This window comes from Metopolophium dirhodum, chromosome 1, assembly GCF_019925205.1.
Source record: "Metopolophium dirhodum isolate CAU chromosome 1, ASM1992520v1, whole genome shotgun sequence".
In the NCBI taxonomy this organism is placed as follows: Eukaryota; Metazoa; Arthropoda; class Insecta; order Hemiptera; family Aphididae; genus Metopolophium; species Metopolophium dirhodum.
In genome coordinates, this window is record NC_083560.1 from 156,422,489 (window position 1) to 156,432,057 (window position 9,569).

The 9,569-nt window shown below is 60.9% G+C and overlaps 2 non-coding genes across 2 annotated transcripts; both read right to left on the reverse strand.

Annotated features, from left to right (window-relative positions):
• Window positions 1–344: 344 nt before the first annotated feature.
• LOC132937735 (large subunit ribosomal RNA) lies at window positions 345–4,551 on the reverse strand. Its single transcript, XR_009663823.1, has one exon. It is a non-coding gene; the product is annotated as a large subunit ribosomal RNA (ribosomal RNA).
• A 372-nt stretch (window positions 4,552–4,923) lies between these two features.
• LOC132937775 (5.8S ribosomal RNA) lies at window positions 4,924–5,081 on the reverse strand. Its single transcript, XR_009663839.1, has one exon. It is a non-coding gene; the product is annotated as a 5.8S ribosomal RNA (ribosomal RNA).
• Between the last annotated feature and the right edge of the window lie 4,488 nt (window positions 5,082–9,569).

Sequence of the window (9,569 nt, forward strand, 5' to 3'; positions counted from 1 at the left end):
CGTCGGTCCAGGCGACCGCGCGTGAAAAATAATTATCTCAAATAAATCCTATGTCGCTGCGTAGTGGTACGGCCACACGGAATTGAAAAAAAAAAGGCGTCCGTCGCGCGGACCGCCGGTCGGTCGACCGCGCCGGTGACGGCCTCCGGTGTTCGTCGTACGACGAACTTCCGAAAACAATCACCAGCGCGGTCGACCGACCGGCGGTCCGCGCGACGGACGCCTTTCGCGATACGCGGCGCCGAAACGCCGCGCATCGACCATGCGCGCCCGACGCGAGGAACGAGACCGGTTGGCCGATCCGTTCACGCATCGGTCATTGGGGGTCCTGTCCAACCGACAAGACGAACCCCCGAGGCAAAGGGCAGTCTTAACAGATCGCAGCGTGGGTAACTGCTCTGCCGAGTACAACACCCAGCCCGGTACTTAAGTCGTCTGCAGACGATTCCGAAAACCCACACCGTTTGCCGCGGGATCACCGCGTTCACCGTTGATGCGCCGCCAGCGGCCCGAGAGCCCGCGGCGGCGGCGATTCCGGCTCGTCGTGGACCCGAAGGTCCGTGCTTTGACGCCTTCCCGATGTATACTGGGTTCTCCTCCGCTGTACGGACGATCGTTTTCCCGAGACTGGCCCGAAAGCCAGCCCGGCTGTTTTCTCCAGAGTGGATACGGCCTTAGAGGCGTTCAGGCGTAATCCAACGGATGGTAGCCTCGCACCAACGCCCGCTCGGGCGAGTGCCGAACCAAATGTCCGAACCTGCCGTTCCTCTCGTACTGGGCAGGATTACTATCGTAACGACTGCCGCCGTAAAGGCGGTTTCGATCGCGTGCGACCTTGCATCAGTAGGGTAAAAACTAACCTGTCTCACGACGGTCTAAACCCAGCTCACGTTCCCTTAAGCGGGTGAACAATCCGACGCTTGGCGAATTTTGCTTCGCAATGATAGGAAGAGCCGACATCGAAGGATCAAAAAAGCGACGTCGCTATGAACGCTTGGCCGCCACAAGCCAGTTAATCCCTGTGGTAACTTTTCTGACACCTCTCGCTGAAACTCTTCAGCGGACGAGAGGATCGAGAGGCCGATGCTTTCGCAGTCCCTACGCGTACTGAGCGTCCGGGATCAAGCCAGCATTTGCCCTTTTGCTCTACGCGAGGTTTCCGTCCTCGCTGAGCTGGCCTTAGGACACCTGCGTTATTTTTTGACAGATGTACCGCCCCAGTCAAACTCCCCACCTGGCGGTGTCCTCGGAATACGGATCGCACCAGGGACCGGGCCCGCGGAAACGCCGCGAACGCGGACGGCGACTTTTTGACGTCGGCCGTACGCGGACGGACGCGGTCCGCGGTTTGACGCCCGGATCCCTCGGCTGGTGCTTAACGCTACCGGAATATCAACCGCGGCCCGGCACGAACGGGCACAGGCCGACGGAACGGCGACCGCGCCGCGCGCCAGTAGCGCGCCGGACGAACCGACGGCAAACCGACGACGCGACGGGACGACGACCGAAGGCCGGACGCACCCGCGGCCGGAACCGCCGCGTTCCGCTCTACCGAGTAAGTGGGGAAACGATGCGAGTAGTGGTATTTCAAGGTCGGCCCGGAGACGAACGGCCGAAACCGCACGCCTTGGTCCGTGGTCTACCACTTATGCTACACCTCGGCATGTCTCCGAACAATGCCAGATTAGAGTCAAGCTCAACAGGGTCTTCTTTCCCCGCTGATTTTTCCAAGCCCGTTCCCTTGGCTGTGGTTTCCGCTAGATAGTAGATTAGGGACAGTGAGAATCTCGTTAATCCATTCATGCGCGTCACTAATTAGATGACGAGGCATTTGGCTACCTTAAAAGAGTCATAGTTACTCCTGCCGTTTACCGCGCTTGCTTGAATTTCTTCACGTTGACATTCAGAGCACTGGGCAGATATCACATCGCGTCAACACCCGTCCCGGGCCATCGCGATGCTTTGTTTTAATTAGACAGTCGGATTCCCCTGGTCCGTGCCAGTTCTGAGTTGACCGTTACATGGCTGTCGATCCGGCTACGCGACCGACGCCGCGGCGGCCGGACCGCCCGGTGACGGCGAACCGACACCAAGGCGATCGGCCGGCCGCGACGCGGCCAGCGACCGAAGCTCGGTGGTTCCACGGTCGGCGGACGGCGACGGGCCCGCGGCCGCCTCGAGGCTCCGGTCCGAAGACCGGGCGCGCGGGCGACGGCCGGGGTGTCGCCAAAACCGCCTACGCTTCTACGACGACCCGAACCCGACAGCCACGCTCCTCAGAGCCAATCCTTATCCCGAAGTTACGGATCGGTTTTGCCGACTTTTCCCTTACCTACATTATTCTATGCGGCTAGAGGCTGCTCACCCTCGGAGACCTGCTGCGGATATCGGTACGAACCGACGCGAAGACTCCGCGTGGCCCTCTCTCGAATTTTCAAGGTCCGCGTGGGGATCACGGACACCGCCGCAACGAGCGGTGCTCTTCGCGCTCGCGTCCCTATCGCCCGGCTAGAGGATTCCAGGGACGTACAACGCTCACAGAGAAAAGAGAACTCTACCCAGATCCCCCGGCGGCTTCTTCGAGTTCATTCTGGTTACCCAGACGAGACAAAAGAGCCCCGAACACTAGGGAGCGGTTCCGCGTCGGGTTCCGGAATACGAACCGGATTCCCTCTCGCCCCAAGGGCGATTCGAAAACGCCTTCGCCCGTGGTACGAGGATCTCTCCCCGGGCTTAGGATCGACTGACTCTTGGACAACGGCTGTTCACAAGAAACCCTTCTCCACGGCAGCCCCCGAGGGCCCCTCTCGAGTATTTGCTACTACCACCAAGATCTGCACCGACGGCGGCTCCAGGCGGTCTCGCGACCTGCCCTTCGACGCACACCGCCCGCGCCATCCTACTCGTCGAGGCTTGCCGGGACCGACCGCCGCGAGCGACGACCGGCCCCACTATGCCGTCGACGGCCGAGTATAGGCACGACGCTCCAGCGCCATCTCATTTTCAGAGCTAGTTGCTTCGGCAGGTGAGTTGTTACACACTCCTTAGCGGATTCCGACTTCCATGGCCACCGTCCTGCTGTCATCAGCAACCAACGCCTTTCATGGTCTCTGAATACGCGTCGATTTCGGCGCCTTAACTCGGCGTTCGGTTCATCCCGCAGCGCCAGTTCTGCTTACCAAAAATGGCCCACTAAGCGCCTAGGGTTCCGTCGCCGGCTTCGCACGCGGTTCACGCGGTGTACCAGGTAAAGCCGGCGATCTCACCCATTTATAGTTTGAGAATAGGTTGAGGTCGTTTCGGCCCCAATGTCCTCTAATCATTCGCTTTACCGTATGAGACATCCTCCGTGTTACGAGCGTGTTGTTACCGCGCCGTACAGCGCGGAGTCCCACCGGCGTCCGTACGCCCGCGAACGGGCGGGACACATCGGCGCCAGCTATCCTGAGGGAAACTTCGGATGGAACCAGCTACTAGATGGTTCGATTAGTCTTTCGCCCCTATACCCAGCTCAGACGATCGATTTGCACGTCAGAATCGCTGCGGACCTCCATCAGGGTTTCCCCTGACTTCATCCTGGCCAGGCATAGTTCACCATCTTTCGGGTACCAACGTGTGCGCTAAGGGTGCGCCCTCGGACGGCCGAAGCCGACCTGGCGAAGACGCCCCCGGACTGCGGACCAGCGCGACTTTGAACGCCGGTGGGTTCGGTCGCTAGGCCATCGTCCGCACCGTAAACGGTTCACTTTCATTGCGCCAAACGTGGTTTTTCGTAAGATCACCGTTGACTCGCGCACACGTTAGACTCCTTGGTCCGTGTTTCAAGACGGGTCGGAAAGTAGCCCGAAATCGTCGCCGACCGACGGGACCCCCGCCTGCGACGGGGCCGCGTCGACGGTTCTTGCCGTCGGGCGAGCCGACCAGGAGCACCGGGGTTCGGCGCGAACGGTCACGCCGAAACGCAACCGCCGCGACGAACGCCACCCAAGCCCTTCGGCCGGCGCCCAACGGGTCGCGACGTCCGCTAACCGAGCGAAAGATCCGGCCGGCGGTTAGACCGACCGTGAATTCGCCCGGCGGGGACTCGCGGGCTCTGTCCGTTTACACCCGAACAGTTTCACGTTCTTATGAACTCTCTCTTCAAAGTTCTTTTCAACTTTCCCTCACGGTACTTGTAAACTATCGGTCTCGTGGCCGTATTTAGCCTTAGATGGAGTTTACCACCAACTTCGGGCTGCACTCTCAAGCAACCCGACTCGAAGGCGCGGTCCGATCCCGGAACGCTGTGACGGCCTCTACTGGCCTGGCACCATCTGCGGGCCATGGCCCCGTTCAAGGGAGACTTGGACCGTCACGTGCGCCCCGGCAACGAGGCCGGGCCCGTACGCCACAACTCCCATAGGTGCCGCGACACAAAAGTGCGCGGCGGGATTCGGCGATGGGCTTTTCCCCTGTTCGCTCGCCGCTACTAAGGGAATCACGGTTGTTTTCTTTTCCTCCGCTTATTAATATGCTTAAATCCGGCGGGTAGTCCCGCCTGATCTGAGGTCGGAACGTATCGGTTTTTTTTTTTTTTTAAATTACACGGCAGCCTGCGGTCCGCGCTCCGCCCGTACGGTGACCGTCCGCGTCCGCGTCTCGGAAGCCGGAGAGGTCCGTGGACTCTCAGCCGACCCGGCCGCGCTCTCGCGCGGCGGGCGGACGGGGGACGTGCCGTTTGACGACGCGAGAACCCGTGACTGTTTGCCGTCACAACTTGGGCGGACGACCGGAGGCGGCCGCGCGAGCGCGGTTTTCCACGGTCGAACCGCCAATCTCGCACCACCGGAGCGGCCGACGGGCGGGCGGACAGTCCCCGGGAGGACTGCCGCCGCCGTCGGACGCCTGCCGGCGGCGCATCGGTCTGGCCGAGTATCCGGTATACGACCCTCAGACAGGCGTGGCCCGGGACCCGCGGGTCACCGAGGCCGCAATGTGCGTTCGACTGGTCGATGTTCGTATAACCTGCGGATTACACGACGACGCGCAGATAGCTGCGGTCTTCATCGATCCACGAGCCAAGTGATCCGCTGTTCGGGGTCGGGTGTTTTTTTTTGTCGACGAAACTTCTACCGGCCACGCGCCGTGCGCGGACGCACGGCGGGGCCCGTATGGTCTTTCGACGTTAACCATCTTTCGGTCGACGCTCGGTCGGGGGTCGCGGCGCGCGGGCGGTCGGCGAGCTAGTCGCGAGCGCACGCGGCCACGGGGTCGGATTAGGCGCGCGCGAGACCGGCAAGTGCTGCCGGTACCGCGGGCCCGTCTCTAATGATCCTTCCGCAGGTTCACCTACGGAAACCTTGTTACGACTTTTACTTCCTCTAAACGGCCGATTTCGGTCATCTTCGCGATCGCGCGACGACCCAGCCCCCGAGGGGGCCGAATAACGCGCGTCCACTCCGAAGACCTCAATGCGACCGTTCAATCGGTAGTAGCGACGGGCGGTGTGTACAAAGGGCAGGGACGTAATCAACGCGAGCTGATGACTCGCGCTTACTGGGAATTCCTCGTTCACGTGGAAAAATTGCAAGCCACGATCCCTAAGCACGAAGGAGGTTCAGCGGGTTACCCGGAAGCCTGTCGGCCCAGGAATGTTAACACACGCTGATTCCTTCAGTGTAGCGCGCGTGCGGCCCAGAACATCTAAGGGCATCACAGACCTGTTATCGCTCAGTCTCGTGCGGCTATTTTCGTCCGCCGCCTGTCCCTCTAAGAAGAGTTTAAGCTCCTGGGAGCCGGCGGTAGCCCTAGTAACGTATCGTGATCCGCCGGCGACGGCCGCGAACACGGCGCGCTTCACCACGGAGCCCGACGCACGACGGACGCGCGCCGACCGGAGGTTGCCCCCCGGCCGACACACGCCCGCCGCACGCCGGGACGCGGATGGCGCGGCCCGCGCTCGACGACCGCCGTGGACGACGGGCGAACGCGTTCGGGGATACCGGGCCGAGCCGACGGGTACGCGAACACGGACGGCCGAAACCGCCCGCGCCGCGCACCACGCCGACCCGGGGTTACCCGCCTAGTTAGCAGGACAGAGTCTCGTTCGTTATCGGAATTAACCAGACAGATCGCTCCACCAACTAAGAACGGCCATGCACCACCACCCACCGAATCAAGAAAGAGCTCTCAATCTGTCAATCTTTCCGGTGTCCGGGCCTGGTGAGGTTTCCCGTGTTGAGTCAAATTAAGCCGCAGGCTCCACTCCTGGTGGTGCCCTTCCGTCAATTCCTTTAAGTTTCAACTTTGCAATCATACTTCCCCCGGAACCGAAAAGCTTCGGTTTCCCGGAAGCTGCCCGCCGGGTCGTTAATGAAACGCCGGCGGATCGCTAGCTGGCATCGTTTACAGTTAGAACTAGGGCGGTATCTGATCGCCTTCGAACCTCTAACTTTCGTTCTTGATCATACGAGAACGTACTTGGCAAATGCTTTCGCGTCAGTTCGTCTCGAGACGATCCAAGAATTTCACCTCTAACGTCTCGGTACGAATGCCCCCGCCCGTCTCTGTTGATCATTACCTCCGGTCCCGAAAACCGGCCCGGCGGGACGCGCGGGCGACTGGCGCCCGCGGCCCGGCGGCCCGCGCACGGAAACGCCCCGGAGGGCGATTTCGCGCGCCCGCGAAGGGCGGAGATGCGCGGGACCGAGGTCTTGTTCCATTATTCCATGCGACCAGTATTCAGGGCCTTTTGACGAGACGGCCGTGAAGCCGCCCCGCCAGATTTGAGCCTGCTTTGAGCACTCTAATTTGTTCAAAGTAAACGTGTCGGCCCGCCGACGGCAATCGGTGAAGATCACCGCGCAGCAAGATTGGAGTAGGCGGCCGCCGTCGTCGAACCCCGACGGCCGCGCGACGCGTGGCCGCGCGGCGCGCCGGAAGCCCGAGACACGTGTCCGCCTGCCGACAATACGTCCGGCCGACGTGCCGGTAACTAACACCCCGAGACGGCTGACGAGCGCGACGACGACCGCGCCGACGGGACACGTGGTCCCGCGACACGGCCGGCCGCGACACGACGGACCGCCAGGGTGGTCCGGCACCGCCCAGACACAGATCCGACTACGAGCTTTTTAACCGCAACAACTTTAATATACGCTATTGGAGCTGGAATTACCGCGGCTGCTGGCACCAGACTTGCCCTCCAATTGATCCTCGTTTAAAGGTTTTAAAGTGTTCTCATTCCGATTACGGGGCCTCGGATGAGTCCCGTATCGTTATTTTTCGTCACTACCTCCCCGTTCCGGGAGTGGGTAATTTGCGCGCCTGCTGCCTTCCTTGGATGTGGTAGCCGTTTCTCAGGCTCCCTCTCCGGAATCGAACCCTGATTCCCCCGTTACCCGTTACCACCACGGTAGGCATGGAACCTACCGTCGACAGTTGATAAGGCAGACATTTGAAAGATGCGTCGCCGGTACGGAGACCGTGCGATCAGCTCGAAGTTATTCAGAGTCACCAGGTCTTTGCGCGGGCCGCGATCGGGACGCGCACGAAGCGCGCCGCGACGGGCCGGTTTTGATCTAATAAAAGCGTTCCTCCCGCGAGCGACGCCCGAGGGCGCCGCGACGGTCGGAACTCTGTCGGCATGTATTAGCTCTAGAATTACCACAGTTATCCAAGTAACTTGGGTACGATCTAAGGAACCACAACTGATTTAATGAGCCTTTCGCGGTTTCACCTTAATGCGGCTTGCACTGAGACATGCATGGCTTAATCTTTGAGACAAGCATATGACTACTGGCAGGATCAACCAGGGATCTCGGTTTTACAACAACTGCGTCCCGTGACGGATCCCCGCGGCGACGCCGACCAAGGGGCGACGACGACGCGGACACTCGTCTCGGGACGCGTGCGTCCGAGCGCCGGTCCGCCCGTGGGCAAGCCGACGCCGAGGAAGGTCGAAACGACCGTGACCGGTATACGGTCACGGCGCACGACCGACCGCGGTTCGAGTGGGATACGTGCGCGGACGGGCGCCCGTAAACCGCGCGCTTCGGTCGACGCGAGCGCCGCACTGAGCACCCGCAGAACGCGGGGCGACTGCGGCGGCGGTCGCGTGCGGAAGACCGAACACACGCGGACGAGCGAGCGCTCGCCCGACGCGACGTGACCCGTGCGTTGACGAGAGTCGGGGTTAGCGCGTACGCCGTCCGTTTTCAGCGGACGGAGAATTACCGCGCTAGCGCCTCTCGCCAGGTTTATAACGGCCCCCAGCCGAGATCGTGGGGGAAGCCGGGACGCGACGCGAAGTCCGTCGTCCCGGGGCTTCGCCCCGGCGACCGCCGGGCACGGCGACGATGGCCGGCCGCGGCGGGAATGTTTTGGCGTCGAGAGCTCGTAACTTGCGGAACGGTAACGGGAGTCGTCATCGATTTTTGAAAAAAACGATTTGCGCGTCGGAGGCCCACCGGAAGGCGGGCCTGCGACGCCGGTTGAGTTTTGCCACTCGGCGTGCGAGATGGGTCGGTCGCCGAAACTTGGACGGATACCATCGAAGGGCACCGGATTGCTGACCATTCCGAAGACTGGGGCAGACCGGTGCGCGGCGATGGACGCGTCGGCTTCGGCGTCGCCCGTGGCTTTGCTGTCGTACGTGATTGGCGATCGGACGCCGGCGGAACGCCGACGACCGAGTCGCTCACAAATTTACAAAATCTCGAGTTTCACAATGTGCGACGGGGGTGTTCACGCGTAGTGGTACACCCGGGTCGAAGGAACTTCGCCATCACCGTGCGTAGCGGTTAGGCGAGAATCGAAAATCCGTCAATCACCGTGCGTAGCGGTTAGGCGAAAATCACAAAATCCGTGCGTAGCGGTACGGCCGCGGATAAAGGATTACCGATTTAATTGTCGCGGACACCGGTGTCCTATAGTACTCGGAACGTACGACGTGAACACGTCTCGGGTACGTCGAGATCGAACCAACGGTTAACGAGTTATTGCACACGGAAAAACTACGTTCGAAAAGTTGAATTCGAAATCGTGTCGACGGACATCGCCGGGGCTGCCGTCATGTGCACCACCCCGGCACCGACGAATAACCGAGGACGTCGAGTGAAAAAAAAAAAATCGAATTTTCACACACGGTGGTCCGTGCGACGGGACGGTACGGCGGGCGCGCAGCTCGGCGACGGTAATCACCCCTGTAACGTCGCGGTCAGCGCAGAAATTCTACGCGGTAAAGGTTTTCGGCAAAGGGGGATATCCCTGGACAACGACTCTGCGGTCTGCCCGTGATGAACGGTACGGTCGATGTCACCGGCAAACCGTGAAAACGGTTGACCGAGACCCCGCCGTCGGAATACAGTCAATCACAGTGCGTAGCGGTTAAGCGAAAATCAAATATCGGTCTATCTCCGTGCGTAGCGGTACGGCCGCGGATAAAGGATTACCGATTTAAATGTCGCGGACACCGGTGTCCTATAGTACTCGGAACGTACGACGTGAACACGTCTCGGGTACGTCGAGATCGAACCAACGGTTAACGAGTTATTGCACACGGAAAAAACTACGTTCGAAAAGTTGAATTC